Consider the following 19949-nt stretch of genomic DNA (forward strand, 5'->3'; position numbering starts at 1 on the left):
CTGCTTCCCACTAGCTATCTATTTTACGTTTGGTAGTATATATAAGTCCATGCCACTCTCTTATTTCATCCCAGCTTACCCTTCCCCTCCCCGTGTCCTCAAGTCCATTCTCTACGTCTGTGTCTTTATTCCTGTCCTGCCCCTAGGTTCTTCAGAACCTTTTTTTTTTTTTCTTAGATTGCATATATATGTGTTAGCATAAGGTATTTATTTTTCTCTTTCTGACTTACTTCACTCTGTATGACAGTCTCTAGGTCCATCCACCCTACTACAAATAACTCAATTTTGGTTTTTTTATGGCTGAGTAATATTCCATTGTATATATGTGCCACATCTTCTTCATCCATTCATCTGTCAGTGGACACTTAGCTTGCTTCCATGCCCTGGCTATTGTAAATACAGCTGCAATGAACACTGTGGTACATGACTCTTTTTGAATTATGGTTTTCTCAGGGTATATGCCCAGTAGTGATATTGCTGGGTCGTATGGTAGTTCTATTTTTAGTTTTTTAAAGAACCTCCATACTGTTCTCCATAGTGGCTGCATCAATTTACATTCCCACCAACAGTGCAAGAGGGCTCCCTTTTCTCCACACCCTCTCCACCATTTATTGTTTGTAGATTTTTTGATGATGGCCATTCTGACCTGTGTGAGGTGATACCTCATTGTACTTTTGATTTGCATTTCTCTAATGATTAGTGATGCTGCACATTCTTTCATGTGTTTGTTGGCAATCTGTGTATCTTCTTTGGAGAAATGTCTATTTAGGTCTTCTGCCAATTTTTGGATTGGGTTGTTTGTTTTTTTGATATTGAGCTGCATGAGCGGCTTGTAAATTTTGGAGATTAATCCTTTGTCACTTGCTTCATTTGCAAATATTTTCTCCAGTCTGAGGGTTGTCTTTTCCTCTTGTTTATGGTTTCCTTTGCTGTGCAAAAGCTTTTAAGTTTCATTAGATCTCATTTGTTTATTTTTGTTTTTATTTCCATTTCTGTAGGAGGTGGGTCAAAAAGATCTTGCTGTGATTTATGACATAGAGAGTTCTGCCTATGTTTTCCTCGAAGAGTTTTAAAGTGCTGGCCTTACATTTAGGTCTATAATCCAATTTGAGTTTACTTTTCTGTATGGTGTTAGGGAATATTCTAATTTCATTCTTTTACAGGTAGCTGTCCAGTTTTCCCACCACAACTTATTGAAGAGACTGTCTTTTCTCCATTGTATATCTTTACCTCCTTTGTCATAGATAAGTTGACCATAGGTGCGTGGGTTTATCTCTGGGCTTTCTTTCCTGTTCCATTGATCTATATTTCTGTTTTTGTGCCAGCACCATACTGTCTTGATGACTGTAGGTTTCTAGTATAGTCTAAAGTCGGGGAGCCTGATTCCTCCAGCTCCATTTTTCTTTCTCAGGATTGCTTAGGCTATTCGGGGTTTTTTGTGTTTCCATACAAATTGTGAGATTTTTTGTTCTAGTTCTGTGAAAAATGCCAATGTTAGTTTGATAGGGATTGCATTGACTCTGTAGATTGCTTTAGGTAGTATAGTCATTTTCACAATGTTGATTCTTCCAATCCAAGAACATGGTATATCTCTCCATCTGTTTGTATCTTCTTTTATTTCTTCCATCAGTGTCTTATAGTGTTCTGCATACAGGTCTTTTGTTCTCCCTAGGTAGGTTTATTCCTAGGTATTTTATTCTTTTTGTTGCAATGGTAAATGGGAGTGTTTCCTTAATTTCTCTTTCAGATTTTTCATCATTAGTGTGTAGGAATGCAAGAGATTTCTGTGCATTAATTTTGTATCCTGCTGCTCTACCAAATTCATTGATTAGCTCTAGTACTTTTCTGGTAGTATCTTTAAGATTCTCTATGTATAGAATCATGTCATCTGCAAACAGTGAGAGCTTTACTTGTTCTTTCCCAATTTGTGTTCCTTTTATTTCTTTTTCTTTTCTGATTGCTGTGGCTAAAACTTCCAAACCTATGTTGAAGAATAGTGGTGAGAGCGGACAACCTTTTCTTCTTCCTGATCTTAGAGGAAATGCTTTCAGTTTTTCACCATTGAGAACGATGTTGGCTGTGGGTTTGTCATATATGGCCTTTATTATATTAAGGTAAGTTCCCTCTATGCCTACTTTCTGGAAGGTTTTTATCATAAATAGGTGTTGAATTTTGTCAAATGCTTTTTCTACATCTATTGAGATGATCATATGGTTTTTCTCCGTTAATTTGTTAATATGGTTTATCACATTGATTGATTTGCGTATATTGATGAATCCTTGCATTCCTGGAATAAACCCCACTTGATCATGGTGTAGGATCCTTTTAATGTGCTGTTGGATTCTGTTTGCTAGTATTTCGTTGAGGATTTTTGCATCTGTGTTCATCAGTGATATTGGCCTGTAGTTTTCTTTGTTTATGACGTCTTTGTCAGGTTTTGGTATCAGGGTGATGGTGGCCCCGTAGAATGAGTCTAGGAGTGTTCCTCCCTCTACTATATTTTGGAAGAGTTTGAGAAGGATAGGTGTAAGCTCTTCTCTAAATGTTTGATAGAATTCGCCTGTGAAGCCATCTGGTCCTTGGCTTTTGTTTGTTAGAAGATTTTTAATCACAGTTTCAATTTCAGTGCTTGTGATTGGTCTGTTTATATTTTCTCTTTCTTCGTGGTTCAGTCTCAGAAGGTTGTGCTTTTCTAAGAATTTGTCCATTTCTTCCAGGTTGTCCATTTTATTGGCAGATAGTTGCTTGTAGTCATCTCGCATGATCCTTTGTATTTCTGCAGTGTCAGTTGTTACTTCTCCTTTTTCATTTCTAATTCTATTCATTTGAGTCTTCTCCCTTTTTTTCTTGATGAGTCTGGCTAATGGTTTATCAATTTTGTTTATCTTCTCAAAGAACCAGCTTTTAGTTTTATTGATCTTTGCTATTGTTTCCTTCATTTCTTTTTCATTTATTTCTGATCTGATCTTTAGGATTCCTTTCCTTCTGCTAAGTTAGGTTGTTTATTTGAGATGTTTCTTGTTTCTTGAAGTAGGATTGTCTTGCTATAAACTTCCCTCTTAGAACTGCTTTTGCTACATCCCAGAGGTTTTGGGTCATCATGTTTTCATTGTCACTTGTTTCTAGGTATTTTTTGATTTCCTCTTTGATTTCTTCAGTAATCTCTTGGTTATTAAGTAGTGTGTTGTTTAGCCTCCATGTGTTTGTATTTCTTACAGATTGTTTCCTGTAATTGATATCTAGTCTCATAGCGTTGTGGTTGGATAAGATACTTGATACAATTTCAATTTTCTTAAATTTACCAAGGTTTGATTTGTGACCGAAGATATGATCTACCCTGGAGAATGTTCCATGAGCACTTGAGAAGAAAGTGTATTCTGTTGTTTTCGGATGGAATGTCCTATAAATATCAATTAAGTCCATCTTGTTTAATGTATCATTTAAAGCTTGTGTTTCCTTATTTATTTTCATTTTGGATGATCTGTCCATTGGTGAAAGTGGGGTGTAAAAGTTCCCTACTATGATTGTGTTACTGTTGATTTCCCCTTTTATGGCTGTTAGCATTTGCCTTATGTATTGAGGTGCTCCTATGTTGGGTGCATAAATATTTACAAGTGCTGTATCTTTTTCTAGGATTGATCCCTTGATCATTATGTAGTTTCCTTCTTTGTCTCTTGTAATAGTCTTTATTTTAAAGTCTATTTTTTCTTACATGAGAATTGCTACTGCAGCTTTCTTTTGATTTCCATTTGCATGGAATATCTTTTTCCATCCCCTCACTTTCAGTCTGTATGTGTCCCTAGGTCTGAATCATGTCTTTTGTAGACAGCATATATACGGGTCTTGTTTTTGTATCCATTCAGCTAGTCTATGTCTTTTGGTTGGAACATTTAATCCATTTACATTTAAGGTAATTATCGATACGTACATTCCTATTACCATTTCCTTAATTGTTTTGGGTTTGTTATTGTAGGTCTTTTCCTTCTCTTGTGTTTCCTGCCTAGAGAAGTTCCTTTAGCATTTGTTGTAAAGCTGGTTTGGTGGTGCTGAATTCTCTTAACTTTTGCTTGTCTGTAAAGGTTTTAATTTCTCCATCGAATCTGAATGAGATCCTTGCTGGGTAGAGTAATCTTGGTTGTAGGTTTTTCCCTTTCATCACTTTAAATACGTCCTGCCACTCCCTTCTGGCTTGCATAGTTTCTGCTGATAGATCAGCTTTTAACCTTCTGGGGATTCCCTTGTATGTTATTTGTTGTTTTTCCCTTGCTTCTTTTAATATTTTTTCTTTGTATTTAATTTTTGATAGTTTGATTAATATGTGTCTTGGCATGTTTCTCCTTGGATTTATCCTGTATGGGGCTCTCTGTGCTTCCTGGACTTAACTATTTCCTTTCCCATATTAGGGAAGTTTTCAACTATAATTTCTTCAAATATTTTCTCAGTCCCTTTCTTTTTTCTCTTCTTCTTCTGGGACCCCTGTAGTTCGAATGTTGGTGCATTTAATGTTGTCCCAGAGTTTTCTGAGACTGTCCTCAATTCTTTTCGTTCTTTTTTCTTTATTCTGCTCTGCAGTAGTTATTTCCACTATTTTATCTTCCAGGTCACTTATCCGTTCTTCTGCCTCAGTTATTCTGCTATCGATTCCCTCTAGAGAATTTTTAATTTCACTTATTGTGTTGTTCATCATTGTTTGTTTGCTCTTTAGTTCTTCTAGGTCCTTGTTAAACGTTTCTTGTATTTTCTCCATTCTATTTCTAAGATTTTGGATCATCTTTACTAACATTACTTTGAATTCTTTTTCAGGTAGACTGCATATTTCTTCTTCATTTGTTTAGTCTGCTGGGTTTTTACCTTGCTCCTTCATCTGCTGTGTGTTTCTCTGTCTTCTCATTTTGCTTCACTTACTGTGTTTGGGGTCTCCTTTTCGCAGGCTGCAGGTTTGTAGTTTTTGTTGTTTTTGGTGTCTGCCCCCAGTGGCTAAGGTTGGTTCAGTGGGTTGTGTAGGCTTCCTGGTGGAGCAGACTGGTGCCTGTGTTCTGGTGGATGAGGCAGGATCTTGCCTTTCTGGTGGGCAGGACTGCATCTGGTGGTGTGTTTTGGGTTGTCTGTGACCTTATTATGATTTTAGGCAGCCTCTCTGCTAATGGGTGGGGTTGTGTTCCTGTCTTGCTAGTTGTTTGGCATAGGGTATCCAGCACTGTAGCTTGGTGGTCATTGAATGGAGCTGGGTCTTAGCATTGAGATGGAGATCTCTGGGAGAGCTTTTGCTGTTTGATATTATGTGGAGCTGGGAGGTCTCTGGTGGACCAATGTCCTGAACTCGGCTCTCCCACCTCAGCGGCACAGGCTTGACACCCGGCCAGAGCCCCAAGACCCTCTCAGCCACACAGATGTTCGCGGGGGAGGTTTCGGTATCACTGGGTTGCGGAGCCTCCTGCAGTCGGTTACTTCAGACTCTGGGCAGTGCTTAGACTTCTATTTCCTTATTCTTGATTCCCAGGGATTAAGGATTGTGGACAAAACAAAGCTCCTCCTTTCCTTTCCCCAACAGAAATGTACATTATTTATATTAATACAATGGATAGATAGATAGATAGATAGATAGAGATATGGATGTGTTCAGTTAATGAAAATGATATAAAGAATATAGTTTTATCATCAAAATGATAATAATGCACTAAGGATCCTCAGACCTATTGCATTTATCTGTGCCTCTGTTAGTCACTCAATTGCCCTCAAAGGACACTTTGAGAGCTGACCCAGGCTGCCCATGACTGTGTGTGCCCAGGTGATCAGCACCTGCCTGCCTTAAGACTGATCTGGCCATACTGTTTCTATAGTGGAAATGGGGAACAGGAAGCCTAAAGAAATTCTGGAGCCTTTGTACCAGGTGCATGGCTCTAACTAGACCTATAGAGGGTACTTGCTGAACTTTTGGCTGTGTGGGGTGAAGGATAGAAAGAGTCATGGATGGAGCCAGGTGTCTGACTTGAACCTTAGGGACGAATGTAATCTACTGGGTTGGAAAACCCTGGCAGAGAAATAGGTTTTAGAGGGAAGAATATAGTCTAGTTTTGGAAACATGAAGTTAGAGATGCTTATAAGTCATCTAATTGCAGATGTCAAGGAGGAAATTGGACCTCAGAGACTAGAGCCCTAAAGAGGAGACTAGGCTAGATACATAAGTTGGGGGGTCATGAACACAGAGATAGCATTTGAAAACAGAAATGGAAAATTCACCTGGCAATCAAACTGAGAAACTCCTGTTTAGAAAAGGCAACAAGAAGAGTGGAAGCCTGAAAAGAAGCAGATAGGGACTGATGCAGAAGTGGGAGAAAAACCAAGAAAAAGTAAAATCACGGAAGCCAAAGGAGGAGCACTAGAAGAGGAAGGTGTCTCAGGCTGGTTTCCCGGGGAACAGGCTGTGAGAGCAAGCTGCACGGGAAGTGGGGGAGAGCAAGGACCCACTAGAACCTGTGAAGACGAATGGAACCTGTGAGGACAAACCAAAAGCATAAGAACTAACCCAACCTTGATCACACAAGGGACCTGCAGGAAAAGCTGGTGTCCTCTACCGTGGAGATGCACACACAGTCAGGCCCAGGCTGCAGAGAAGCTGAAGGAGCAAGTGCAGTGGGAGATGCAGGGGCTGGAGCCCGGCTGCTACCCCAGGCCAACTAGGGTAGCCAGCAGACCAGTGACAATGTGCAGGAGCTGCCACCGTGCCTGGCGGAGAAATGGCGGCTGCTTTACTTGTCTTCCAAATCTCATCCGCATTTCTTGTGTGGACAACCCTAATCCCAAATCATACAGAGAAGTCCTTTCACTTCTCTCAATGTACACAGTGAAAAGCCACCACAGAGCCCTGGAGAGCACAAGAGCTATCATTTCCTTGCAACAGATAACACAGGTTAAATCCGACAGAGTGACAGGCATACAACTGGTCCCTAATAATGAGAAGGGAACAATAATGCTGTTGATAATAATAATTTGTTAAAATGTTAATTTATGGTTTCTTTTCCTTATATTTTCCTTTATATTTCAAACAGATAGCCCTAATTTTCTCTGATTTATATTCTCTTCTTCTTGCTATTAGAATTCCCTCCAGTCCTGTATTTCTTTTGCAGCCAGGTGTGGTCTTATGAATTAGTTCAGTCAGTGGTTTGGGAATTAAAGTGACCTGAGAACTTCTAGATCATCTCCTTAAAGACAAGTTACAGGTCTTGGTCTTCTACTCGTTCCCCTCTCTGCAGGATGGGTCACTGACATGGAGGTGACCTAGCCTTGGGCATATAGATGAGGACGACCCCCTGGGGACAAGTGGAAGGAGCCTCCATCCCTACAAGACCACATGGAAGAGATAAGCCCCATCCACCCTACTGCTCATCTCCAGGCTGCTATTCGAGTCATCATACATTTGGGTCTCTTGTCATAGTAACTGAGCCCACGCCCTAACTAAAACACATGCTATTTCCTAGCACCCAGGCTTTTTATTTTTCTGAAGGCCTAAAGCAGAAAAAGGATTTTAAAAATAAATATATATATATTTTTATTGAAGTATAGTTCATATATGATATTATAGAAGTTATAGGTGTACAGTATAGTGATTCACCATTTTAAAAGTTTATGCTCCATTTATAGTTATTATAGAATATTGGCTATATTCCTTGTGTTGTATAATATATCTTTGTAGCTTATTTTACACATAATAGTTTGTACCTCTTAATCCCCTTCCCCAATCTTGCCCTTCCCTCTTTCCCTCTCCTGACTGGTAACCACTAGTTTGTCCTCTATATGTGTGAGTCTGCTTTTTTGTTGTTGTTGTTATATTCCCTAGTTTGTTGTATCTAAAGCAGAAATAGTTTAAATTGTCTCCTAGTTTTAAGTACCTAAACTCATTAAATAGATGTTCCTGGGAGGGAAGGAGAGAGTGAAGAATGACTTGAGGATAAAAAGAAAGAGAGCTTTCTTCCAGAGAAGAGGATTGAGATCTGCAGGACTTGTGAAGAGTGGCAACCCTTATTCTGCTCTCTGGCAGAATCCCAAGAGGTGGCAAGTATTAGGGGGAATGATTGCATGGTATCCTAGGGAGGCTGGGCCCTAGCAGACTGACTCCAGTCTCATCATAGATTACCATGGTTGACCGCAGAGATGCCAGATATGGGGGACCATTTGGACTGGGACAAAGAAGCTCTTAGCAGTAACCGTCAATCAATTAGCAGAGAGGTCGTGCTGATGCTCTGCCATTGGAAGACCCAGGAACATTTTACCCAAAGGCAATCAGGATGGAGGCTCCGTAACAATTAAGATTTCCCATTAGTTTGTAAGATGTGGACTTTGAGTTAGATTTAATATTATTTTAAAGAAAATACAGAAATGTGATATTTCTGGCATTCCTAAGTTTGTAGATGTGTATTCAAATGGATACATCATCATTTTAATTATTATCCAAGAGTCATACCAGATGTTGTGTCTATACCAGGGTAATCCCCACCCTGGCTTAGGGACTGACTAAGGCTGATGTGCAGAGTATAGATTATTAGTGTCCACAGTGGGAGGGACTGGGGTTCACCAGGCAGGATGCACTCTTATGGTCTCAAAGGACTGTGGCTCCAGGGCTGAGTACTCTATTCCATAGTTCTTATGCCTCTGACATCCACTAAGTTATCCTTTTCTCGCCCTAAAGTGCCAAGCTTGACAAAAACAAACAGGCGTAACTTGGAAACAGTGGCTACTCAGTGTCCTCCATCTCAAGCTCCTCTTGGAGCAGTGAGTTCCAGGGTATCGGCTTCACCAGGCAGGTGGGCATGGTCAGGGCATGCTTAGAATTACGGGAGTGCCACAGCCAGGAAGGGCTCTGGAGACCCTATAGCTCAACCTTCCCTTCATCCAGATGACCAATCGAGGCCAAGAGAGGAGAGACTTGCCCACATCTACACAGTGAGCTGGAGGCAGAGATGAGATGGGCACCAAAGCTCTTGATTTTCAGACTAGTCCCTAGTTTATTACACACAGGAAGGACCTAGAGGGATTTTTTTCCATTTATTTTATTGGGGACCATTTAATGGGGGATTCAATTCCCATATCCCCCTTCCATAATCCTGCCAAGGTGCCATACATAAACTTTCAGTATTCATTTCAACCCATGAAGCCTTAAGCCCATAAGCTCTTATGTTGACATAAGCAGGAACAGAGCTCCATGTGAATGTGAAAGGGCATGTGGAGGCCAAAGATGCTGACAGGTGGGCGGCCAGAGGACACACAGGGAAGCTGTCTTCTAGCATCACACACCTCTCTCTCTCTTTTCTCTCTCTCTTCATCCCTCCCCCTTCCTCTTTCCCTCTCCCTCTAATACACATACACCCCATCCCCACCTAGGGGAGGGTACAAGAGGGGCTGGGGTGACAGAATCAGAAGGCCAGCTCAGAAGATAGAGGTCCCTCCCAAGGTAAAATACTGAATTTTCCTAGTGGCCAGTACCACCTACAAACCTTGAGATGTTTTGTAAGTTATAAAGGGCTAACAAATTGTGGAGAGGCTCACCATAAGGGTCTGAAATTTAATGGCCCCAAAGCAGATGTAATAAACACCTGTAGAAGACAAACAAATCTGCTTCTTGGCAGCCAGGTGCACTTGTCCTGGGAAGTGGGGTGACCAGGCCAGCTGTCTGTTCTCAAACCCCTTCCTTCCTTCCTTCCTTCCTTCCTTCCTCCCTTCCTTCCTTCCTTCCTTCCTTCCTCCTTCCCTTCCTCCCTCTCTCCCTTCCACCTTGCATTCTATCACTCATTAATTCATCCAAAAACATGTATTTGAGTTCCTTCTATGTGCCAAGAACTCTTCTTAGATACTATGGTTACAAGGACAACCTTTAGTCTCTGCCCTAGAGGACATTGCACCATTTTTATAGATTATTCATTTATTTATTCATTCTTTCAAAACACATTTATGAGTTACTGGGTTAGGAAAAATACAGTCCCCCTGGAATTGGAGCTTACATTTTTACATGCCCTCCACAACTAGCAACTCTCTTCTACCAAGCATGCAGAGGAAATACACAGTTCTTCTACAGACTGATTACAGAATCATCTATGATTCTATTCCCCCCCTTTCTCAACTCCTAAATGTACCCTTCTATTCCTGTGTCCACTAATTTTTCTTCCCCAAAAGGGAAATAGTTTGTGCCTGAAATTTTAAACTCCCTGATTTCAGACAAGGCCTGGGAGAGTATAAATAAGCATATGAATATTTAGCAAAAATGACTGCTATGCGAAGCTCGAAGCACTGTTGTCATAATGCAGAGCCCGCTTTAATCACAGCCACAGGGAAAGCATTTGTCGCTGTCTTATCACAGAGGAATGATTTTCCCATTGGTAATGGCAGGCTGCCAGCTGGCTGTGCAGCCAGTGCCTTATTGGTCCTTTGGGTCACAATACCAGTTGGCATGCTCCACCACTGCCAGGCACTGACATTTCTATTTTTGCAGGAGGCACCAGGTCAGGAAACAAAACTGCAGAATCACAGGCTAATTCTTATTTATATCAAATGTGAATCTCATTTTGGCTCAGAAGCCTATGAATTTCTGATCCTTATAGTTCAGTACATCAGGATGACTTGGAACTTTGCTGATCAAAGTTGTCTGATAGTTTTGGATATGATCATTCCCTTTAAATTCCCAAGGTGGGTAGTAGAGAGTAAATGTACAGTAATTTGCCTTTTCTAAATAAAGCAGCACCTCAGCTGGGGCACCACTTTCATCCACGCCCAGCTCAGAATGAGCACAAAAGAGTGATGGCTTATATGGGGAAACTGAGTCCTCTGGGAGTAAGGTTTGGAATCATCATTAGTTGTCTCCCCCACAGAAGACTGCCAAGGGCTTCTTGAGACCTTTACGTTGGAAAATTCATAGTCATGCAGACTCCCTCATAACTGTGTCTTGGAAATATTTTAAGATTAGATTGGCACTTCTGATTCTAGCCAAGATGGAGTAACAGGGACCAGATTTACTCTCCCACATTAAACAAAAACTAGACAGAGTATATGAAATAACAGTTTTCAAGACACTAAACACCAGGCAGTAAGGGATTTGTGAAAGCTGGGAAACAAACAAGACGAGCACTAGGATTGCCTTGGCTTACTGAGTTGAACAGTTTCACAGGTTGCAGTGCAGTGGTGAGGAAACACAGGTAGAGTTCGATGGATGCCTTGAGTTGAGGGATGTGGCTGAGAGTCTGAGAGACCAAGGTAACTAGAGTTTGCAGGACTGCATACTGGGGAGGAGGAAGCAGCATGCAGAGAGCACTCTGAACATCTTCAGAGAGTCCCCTCTGAGTATTCAGCTGAGTAATGATCAGTGCATGCATGTGAAAAAACTGCATGAGGCTAGGAAAGAAACACCCAAAAGAATTAGAGGTAATACTGCCCAACAATCACATACAGCTAGGAATAGTACCTGTTCCCACAAGCCAGACTGGAAAACCTCATTATTCATGGAACACTGGGTAAAGTACCCAGAAAGGACTTATTTCTGTAGTGGGGAAAAATTAGCCCTCAACTGGTCCCTGCTCAAGTCCTGCCAAATCTTAAAAGCAAGACTCAAAAGGATCAAAATATTTCTAAATAACTTAACTGGGTCTCAGGAAAAAAAGGTCAAGAATATTTATAGGAATACAAAAATATTCAGCACCCAATAAAGTAAAACTCACAGTGTCTGGCATCCAGTGAAAAACTACCAAGCATGAAAAGAAGCAGGAAAATACGGCTCTTAATGAGGAGAAAAAACAATTAATTAAAATCAACCTAGAGCTGACACAGATGTTAGAATTAGCAGACAAGGACATTAAAACAGCTATTTTAACTACATCCCATATGTTCAAAAAGTTAAATAAAGGCTTAGAAAATATATCTTTTTTAAAACTCCAGTTCAGCTTCTAAAGATGAAAAGTACAGTGTGTGAGATGAAAAATACTTTGGTTGGAATTAGTGGCAGTTTAGACGTTGCAGAAGAAAAAATTAGTGAATTTGAAGACAGAACAATAGAAACTATTCAATATGAAACACAGAACAAAAAGAGAATTTTAAAATGAACAGAGTAACAATGAGCTGTGGGAAACTTCAAATAGCTTAATATAAGTGTAATTGGAGTCCCCAAAGGATGGGTGGGACAGAAAAATATTTGAGGATAATGACCCAGAATTTCCAAATTTGATGGAAATTATAAATCCACAAATCCAAGAACATCATCAAACCCTAAGCACAAGAAATATTTTTAAAAAGTACACCAAGGGTCATGAAATCAAATTGTTCAATATCACTGATGCAGAGAAAATCAGGGGGACAAAGGAAAGGATAACAGTAGATTTCTCATCAGAAATAATGTGAGTGAGAAGACAATGGAGAAACGTCTTTAAATTACCTGAAAAAACCTTCAACCTAGAATTCTATACCCAGAGAAAATATCTTTCAAAAACAAAAGTGAAATAAAACCGTTTTCAGAAATAAAGAAGCTGAAGGAATTCATCACCAGTGCACCCACACTACAAGAAAAATCAAGGAAAATTATACCAGGTGGAAATATGGGTGTATACAAAGGAGAGCTTCAGAAATGGTAACTAGATGGGTAAATAAATAAGATTTTGGGGGAGACCTTCAAGATGCCGGAAGAGTAAGATGTGGAGATGACCTTCCTCCCCACAAATACATCAGAAATAGACCTACATGTGGAACAACTCCTACAGAACACTGACTGAATGCTGGCAGAAGACCTCAGACTTCCCAAAAGGCAAGAAACTCCCCACATACCGGGGTAGGGCAAAAGAAAACAGAAAAAACAGAGACAAAGGAATAGGGACGGGACCTGCACCAGTGGGAGGGAGCTGTGAAGGAGGAAAAGTTTCCACGCACTAGGAAGCCCCTTCACTGGCAGAGACGGGAGGTGGTGGTGGTGGGGGGGGAAGCTTTGGAGCCACAGGGGAGAGTGCAGCAACAGGGGGTACAGAGGGCAAAGCAGAGAGATTCCCGCACAGAGGATCAGTGCCGACCAACACTCACCAGCCCGAGAGGCTTGTCTGCTCACCCGCCGGGGCGGGCAGGGGCTGGGAGCTGAGGCTCAGGCTTCGGAGGTCAGACCCCAGGGAGAGGACTAGGGTTGACTGTGTGAACACAGCCTGAAGGGGGCTAGTGCACCACAGCTAGCCGGGAGGGAGTCTGGGAAAAAGTCTGGACCTGCCTCAGAGGCAAGAGACCATTGTTTCCTGGTGCGTGAGGAGAAGGGATTCAGAGCACCGCCTAAACGAGCTCCAGAGACTGGCGCCAGCTGCGGCTATCAGCGCGGACCACAGAGACGGGCATGAGACGCTAAGGCTGCTGCTGCAGCCACCAGGAAGCCTGTGTGCAAGCACAGGTCACTCTCCACACCTCCCCTCCCAGGAGGCTGTGCAGCCTGCCACTGCCAGGATCCCGTGATCCAGGGACAACTTCCCAGGGAGAGCACACGGCATGCCTCAGGATGTTGCAACATCACGCTGGCCTCTGCCACCACAGGCTCGCCCGGCATTCCGTACCCCTCCCTCCCCCCGGCCTGAGTGAGCCAGAGCCTCCGAATCAGCTGCTACTTTAACCCTGTCCTGTCTGAGTGAAGAACAGATGCCCTCAGGTGACCTAGACACAGAGGCGGGTCCAAATCCGAAGCTTAACCCCAGGAGCTGTGCAAAAAAAGAAGAAAAAGGGAAATCTCTCCACCAGCCTCAGGAGCAGCAGATTAAATCTCCACAATCAACCTGATGTACCCTGCATCTCTGGAATACCTGAATAGACAACGAATCATCCCAAAATTGAGGCAGTGGATTTTGGGAGCAATGATATACGTATATTTTTCCTTTTCCTCTTTTTATGAGTGTGTATGTGTATGCTTCTTTGTGTGCTTTTTGTCTGTATAGCTTTGCTTTTACCATTTGTCCTAGGGTTCTGTCTGTCCGGTTTTTTTATTTGTTTGTTGGTTTGTTTTAGAATAGTTTTTAGCACTTCTTATCATTGGTGGATTTGTTTTTTCATTTGGTTGCTCTCTTCTTTCTTTCTTTCTTTTCTTTTTTTACTTACTTTTTAATTTTTTTATTTTTAATGATTATTTTTTACTTTAATAATTTTAATTTTATTTTATTTGTTTCTTTCTTTTTCTCTCCCTTTTCTTCTGAGCCGTGTGGCTGACAGGGTCTCAGTGCTCCGGCCGGGTGTCAGGCCTGTGGCTCTGAGGTGGGAGAGCTGAGTTCAGGACATTGACCCACCAGAGACCTCCCAGCTCCACATAATATCAAATGGCAAAAGCTCTCCCAGAGATCTCCATCTCAATGCTAAGACACAGCTCCACCCAATGACCAGCAAGCTACAGTGCTGGATACCCTATGCCAAACAACTAGCAAGACAGGAACACAACCCCACCCATTAGCAGAGAGGCTGCCTAAAATCATAATAAGGTCACAGACAACCCAAAACACACCACCAGATGCAGTCCTGCCCACCAGAAAGGCAAGATCCTGCCTCATCCACCAGAACACAGGCACCAGTCTGCTCCACCAGGAAGCCTACACAACCCACTGAACCAACCTTAGCCACTGGGGGCAGACACCAAAAACAACAAAAACTACAAACCTGCAGCCTGCGAAAAGGAGACCCCAAACACAGTAAGTGAAGCAAAATGAGAAGACAGAGAAACACACAGCAGATGAAGGAGCAAGGTAAAAACCCAGCAGACTAAACAAATGAAGAAGAAATATGCAGTCTACCTGAAAAAGAATTCAAAGTAATGTTAGTAAAGATGATCCAAAATCTTAGAAATAGAATGGAGAAAATACAAGAAACGTTTAACAAGGACCTAGAAGAACTAAAGAGCAAACAAACAATGATGAACAACACAATAAGTGAAATTAAAAATTCTCTAGAGGGAATCGATAGCAGAATAACTGAGGCAGAAGAACGGATAAGTGACCTGGAAGATAAAATAGTGGAAATAACTACTGCAGAGCAGAATAAAGAAAAAAGAACGAAAAGAATTGAGGACAGTCTCAGAAAACTCTGGGACAACATTAAATGCACCAACATTCGAACTACAGGGGTCCCAGAAGAAGAAGAGAAAAAAGAAAGGGACTGAGAAAATATTTGAAGAAATTATAGTTGAAAACTTCCCTAATATGGGAAAGGAAATAGTTAAGTCCAGGAAACGCAGACAGTCCCATACAGGATAAATCCAAGGAGAAACATGCTAAGACACATATTAATCAAACTATAAAAATTAAATACAAAGAAAAAATATTAAAAGCAGCAAGGGAAAAACAACAAAAAACAAACATGGGAATCCCCAGAAGGTTAAAAGCTGATCTATCAGCAGAAACTATGCAAGCCAGAAGGGAGTGGCAGGACATATTTAAAGTGATGAAAAGAAAAAACCTACAACCAAGATTTCTCTACTCGGCAAGGATCTCATTCAGATTCGATGGAGAAATTAAAACCTTTACAGACAAGCAAAAGTTAAGAGAATTCAGCACCACCAAACCAGCTTTACAACAAATGCTAAAGGAACTTCTCTAGGCAGGAAACACAAGAGAAGGAAAAGACCTACAATAACAAACCCAAAACAATTAAGGAAATGGTAATAGGAATGTACGTATTGATAATTACCTTAAATGTAAATGGATTAAATGTTCCAACCAAAAGACATATACTGGCTGACTGGATACAAAAACAAGACCCGTATATATGCTGTCTACAAAGGACACAATTCAGACCTAGGGACACATACAGACTGAAAGTGAGGGGATGGAAAAAGATATTCCATGCAAATGGAAATCAAAAGAAAGCTGCAGTAGCAATTCTCATATATGACAAAATAAACTTTAAAATAAAGACTATTACAAGAGACAAAGAAGGAAACTACATAATGATCAAGGGATCAATCCAAGAAGAAGATGTAACACTTGTAAATATTTATGCACCCAACATAGGAGCCCCTCAATACACAAGGCAAATGCTAACAGCCATAAAAGGGGAAATCAACAGTAACACAATCATAGTAGGGAACTTTTACACCCCACTTTCACCAATGGACAGATCATCCAAAATGAAAATAAATAAGGAAACACAAGCTTTAAATGATACATTAAACAAGATGGACTTAATTGATATTTATAAGACATTCCATCCGAAAACAACAGAATACACTTTCTTCTCAAGTGCTCATGGAACATTCTCCAGGGTAGATCATATCTTCGGTCACAAATCAAGCCTTGGTAAATTTAAGAAAATTGAAATCGTATCAAGTATTTTTTCCGACCACAATGCTATGAGACTAGATATCAATTACAGGAAACAATCTGTAAGAAATACAAACACATGGAGGCTAAACAACACACTACTTAATAACCAAGAGATCACTGAAGAAATCAAAAAATAGCTAGAAACAAATGACAATGAAAACATGATGACCCAAAACCTATGGGATGCAGCAAATGCAGTTCTAAGAGGGAAGTTTATAGCAAGACAATCCTACTTCAAGAAACAAGAAACATCTCAAATAAACAACCTAACTTAGCAGAAGGAAAGGAATCATAAAGATCAGATCAGAAATAAATGAAAAAGAAATGAAGGAAATGATAGCAAAGATCAATAAAAGTAAAAGCTGCTTCTTTGAGAAGATAAACAAAATTGATAAACCATTAGCCAGACTCATCAAGAAAAAAAGGGAGAAGACTCAAATCAATAGAATTAGAAATGAAAAAGGAGAAGTAACAACTGACACTGCAGAAATACAAAGGATCATGAGATGACTACAAGCAACTATCTGCCAATAAAATGGACAACCTGGAAGAAATGGACAAATTCTTAGAAAAGCACAACCTTCTGAGACTGAACCACGAAGAAAGAGAAAATATAAACAGACCAATCACAAGCACTGAAATTGAGACTGTGATTAAAAATCTTCCAACAAACGAAAGCCCAGGACCAGATGGCTTCACAGGCGAATTCTATCAAACATTTAGAGAAGACCTAACACCTATCCTTCTCAAACTCTTCCGTAGTATAGCAGAGGGAGGAACACTCCCAAACTCATTCTGCGAGGCCATCATCACCCTGATACCAAAACCAGACAAAGACGTCATAAACAAAGAAAACTACAGGCCAATATCACTGATGAACAGAGATGCAAAAATCCTCAACAAAATACTAGCAAACAGAATCCAACAGCACATTAAAAGGATCCTACACCATGATCAAGTGGGGTTTATTCCAGGAATGCAAGGATTCTTCAATATACACAAATCAATCAATGTGATAAACCATATTAACAAATTAAAGGAGAAAAACCGTATGACCATATCAATAGATGCAGAAAATGCATTTGCAAAATTCAACACCCATTTATGATAAAAACCCTCCAGAAAGTAAGCATAGAGGGAACTTACCTCAGTATAATAAAGGCCATATATGACAAACCCACAGCCAACATCGTTCTCAATGGTGAAAAACTGAAACCATTTCCTCTAAGATCAGAAACAAGACAAGGTTGTCCACTCTCACCACTATTCTTCAACATAGTTTTGGAAGTTTTAGCTACACCAATCAGAGAAGAAAAAGAAATAAAAGGAATACAAAGTGGAAAAGAACAAGTAAAGCTCTCACTGTTTACAGATGACATGATCCTATACACAGAGAATCCTAAAGACGCTACCAGAAAACTACTAGAGCTAATCAATGAATTTGGTAGAGCAGCAGGATACAAAATTAATGCACAAAAATCTCTTGCATTCCTATACAATAATGCTGAAAAATCTGAAAGAGAAATTAAGGAAACACTCCCATTTACCATTGCAACAAAAAGAATAATATACCTAGGAATAAACCTACCTAGGGAGACAGATGACCTGTATGCAGAAAACTATAAGACACTGATGAAAGAAATTAAAGGTGATTCAAACAGATGGAGAGACATACCATATTCTTGGATTGAAAGAATCAACATTGTGAAAATGAATATACTACCCACAGCAATCTATAGATTCAATGCAATCCCTATCAAACTACCACTGGCATTTTTCACAGAACTAGAATAAAAAATTTCACAATTTGTATGGAAACACAAAAGACCCCAAATAGCCAAAGCAATCTTGAGAAAGAAAAATGGAGCTGGACGAATCAGGCTCCTGGACTTCAGACTATACTACAAAGCTACAGTAATCAAGACAGTATGCTACTGGCACAAAAACAGAAATATAGATCAATGGAACAGGATAGAAAGCCCAGAGATAAACCTACGCACCTATGGTCAACTTATCTATGACAAAGGAGGCAAGGATTTCCAATGGAGAAAAAATCTCTTCAATAAGTGGTGCTGGGAAAACTGGACAGCTACGTGTAAAAGAATGAAATTAGAACACTCCATAACACCATACAGAAAAATAAACTCAAAATGGAATAAAGACCTAAATGTAAGGCCAGACACTATAAAACTCTTAGAGGAAAACATAGGCAGAACCCTCTATGACGTAAATCACAGCAAGATCTTTTTTGACCCACCTCCTTCAGAAATGGAAATAAAAACAAAAATAAACAAATGACATCTAATGAAACTTAAAAGCTTTTGCACAGCAAAGGAAACCTTAAACAAGAGGAAAAGACAACCCTCAGACTGGAGAAAGTATTTGCAAATGAAGCAAGTGGCAAAGGATTAATCTCCAAAATTTACAAGCAGCTCATGCTGCTCAGTATCAAAAAAACAAACAACCCAATCCAAAAATCGGTAGAAGACCTAAGTAGACATTTCTCCAAAGAAGATATACAGATTGCCAACAAACACATGAAAGAATGCTCAACATCATTAATCATTAGAGAGATGCAAATTAAAACTACAATGAGATATCACCTCACACCAGTCAGAATGAACATCATCAAAAAATCTACAAACAGTAAATGCTGGAGAGGGTGTGGAGAAAAGGGAACTCTCTTGCACTATTGGTGGGAATATAAATTAATGCAGCCACTATGGAGAACAGTATGGAGGTTCCTTAAAAAACTAAAAATAGAACTACCATACGACCCAGCAATCCCACTACTGGGCATATACCCTGAGAAAACCATAATTCAAAAAGAGTCATGTACCACAATGTTCATTGCAGCTCTATTTACAATAGCCAGGACATGGAAGCAACCTAAGTGTCCATCAACAGAGGAAAAAGAACGGATAAAGAAGATGTGGCACATATATACAGTGGAATATTACTCAGCCATAAAAAGAAATGAAACTGAGTTATTTGTAGTGAGGTGGATGGACCTGGAGACTGTCATACAGAGTGGAGTAAGTCAGAAAGGGGAAAACAAATACAGTACGCTAACATATATATATGGAATCTAAAAAAAAAAAAAAAAAGTTCTGAAGAACCTAGGGGCAAGACAGGAATAAAGGCGCAGACATAGAGAATGGACTTGACGACACAGGGAGGGGGAAGGGTATGCTGGGACGAAGTGAGAGAGTGGCATGGGCTTATATATACCACCAAATATAAAATAGATAGCTAGAGGGAAGCAGCCACATAGCACAGGGAGATCAGCTCAGTGCTTTGTGACCATCTAGAAGGGTGAGATAGGGAGGGTGGGAGGGAGATGCCAGAGAGAGGAGATATGGGGGTATATGTACATGTATATCTGATTCACTTTGTTATAAAGCAGAAACTAACACACCATTGTAAAGCAATTATACTCCAATAACGATGTTAAAAAAATAAGGTTTTTTTCTTATTATTTAAATCTCTTTTAAAGGATAATTGTTTAAACAGAAAGTATAATGATGTAGTATGGGATTTATAGTGAGTGTGTGCACACATGCATGTACACACACATGCATGTGTGTAAAATGTATGACAACTGTACCATAAAACCTGAGAAGGGAGAAGTAAGAGTATATTGTC

General features: G+C 40.2%; 1 long non-coding RNA gene across 1 annotated transcript in view; it reads right to left on the minus strand.

Moving 5' to 3' along the window:
- Positions 1-19632, minus strand: part of LOC309604712 — a 30284-nt gene extending 10652 nt beyond the window's left edge. The window contains exon 1 of the long non-coding RNA XR_014231005.1: positions 13048-19632. This is a non-coding gene — a long non-coding RNA (uncharacterized lncRNA). The remainder of the gene's footprint in view (positions 1-13047) is intronic.
- Between the last annotated feature and the right edge of the window lie 317 nt (positions 19633-19949).

This window comes from Balaenoptera borealis (genome assembly GCF_965194805.1).
Source record: "Balaenoptera borealis genome assembly, chromosome: 10".
Classification (NCBI taxonomy): domain Eukaryota; kingdom Metazoa; phylum Chordata; class Mammalia; order Artiodactyla; family Balaenopteridae; genus Balaenoptera; species Balaenoptera borealis.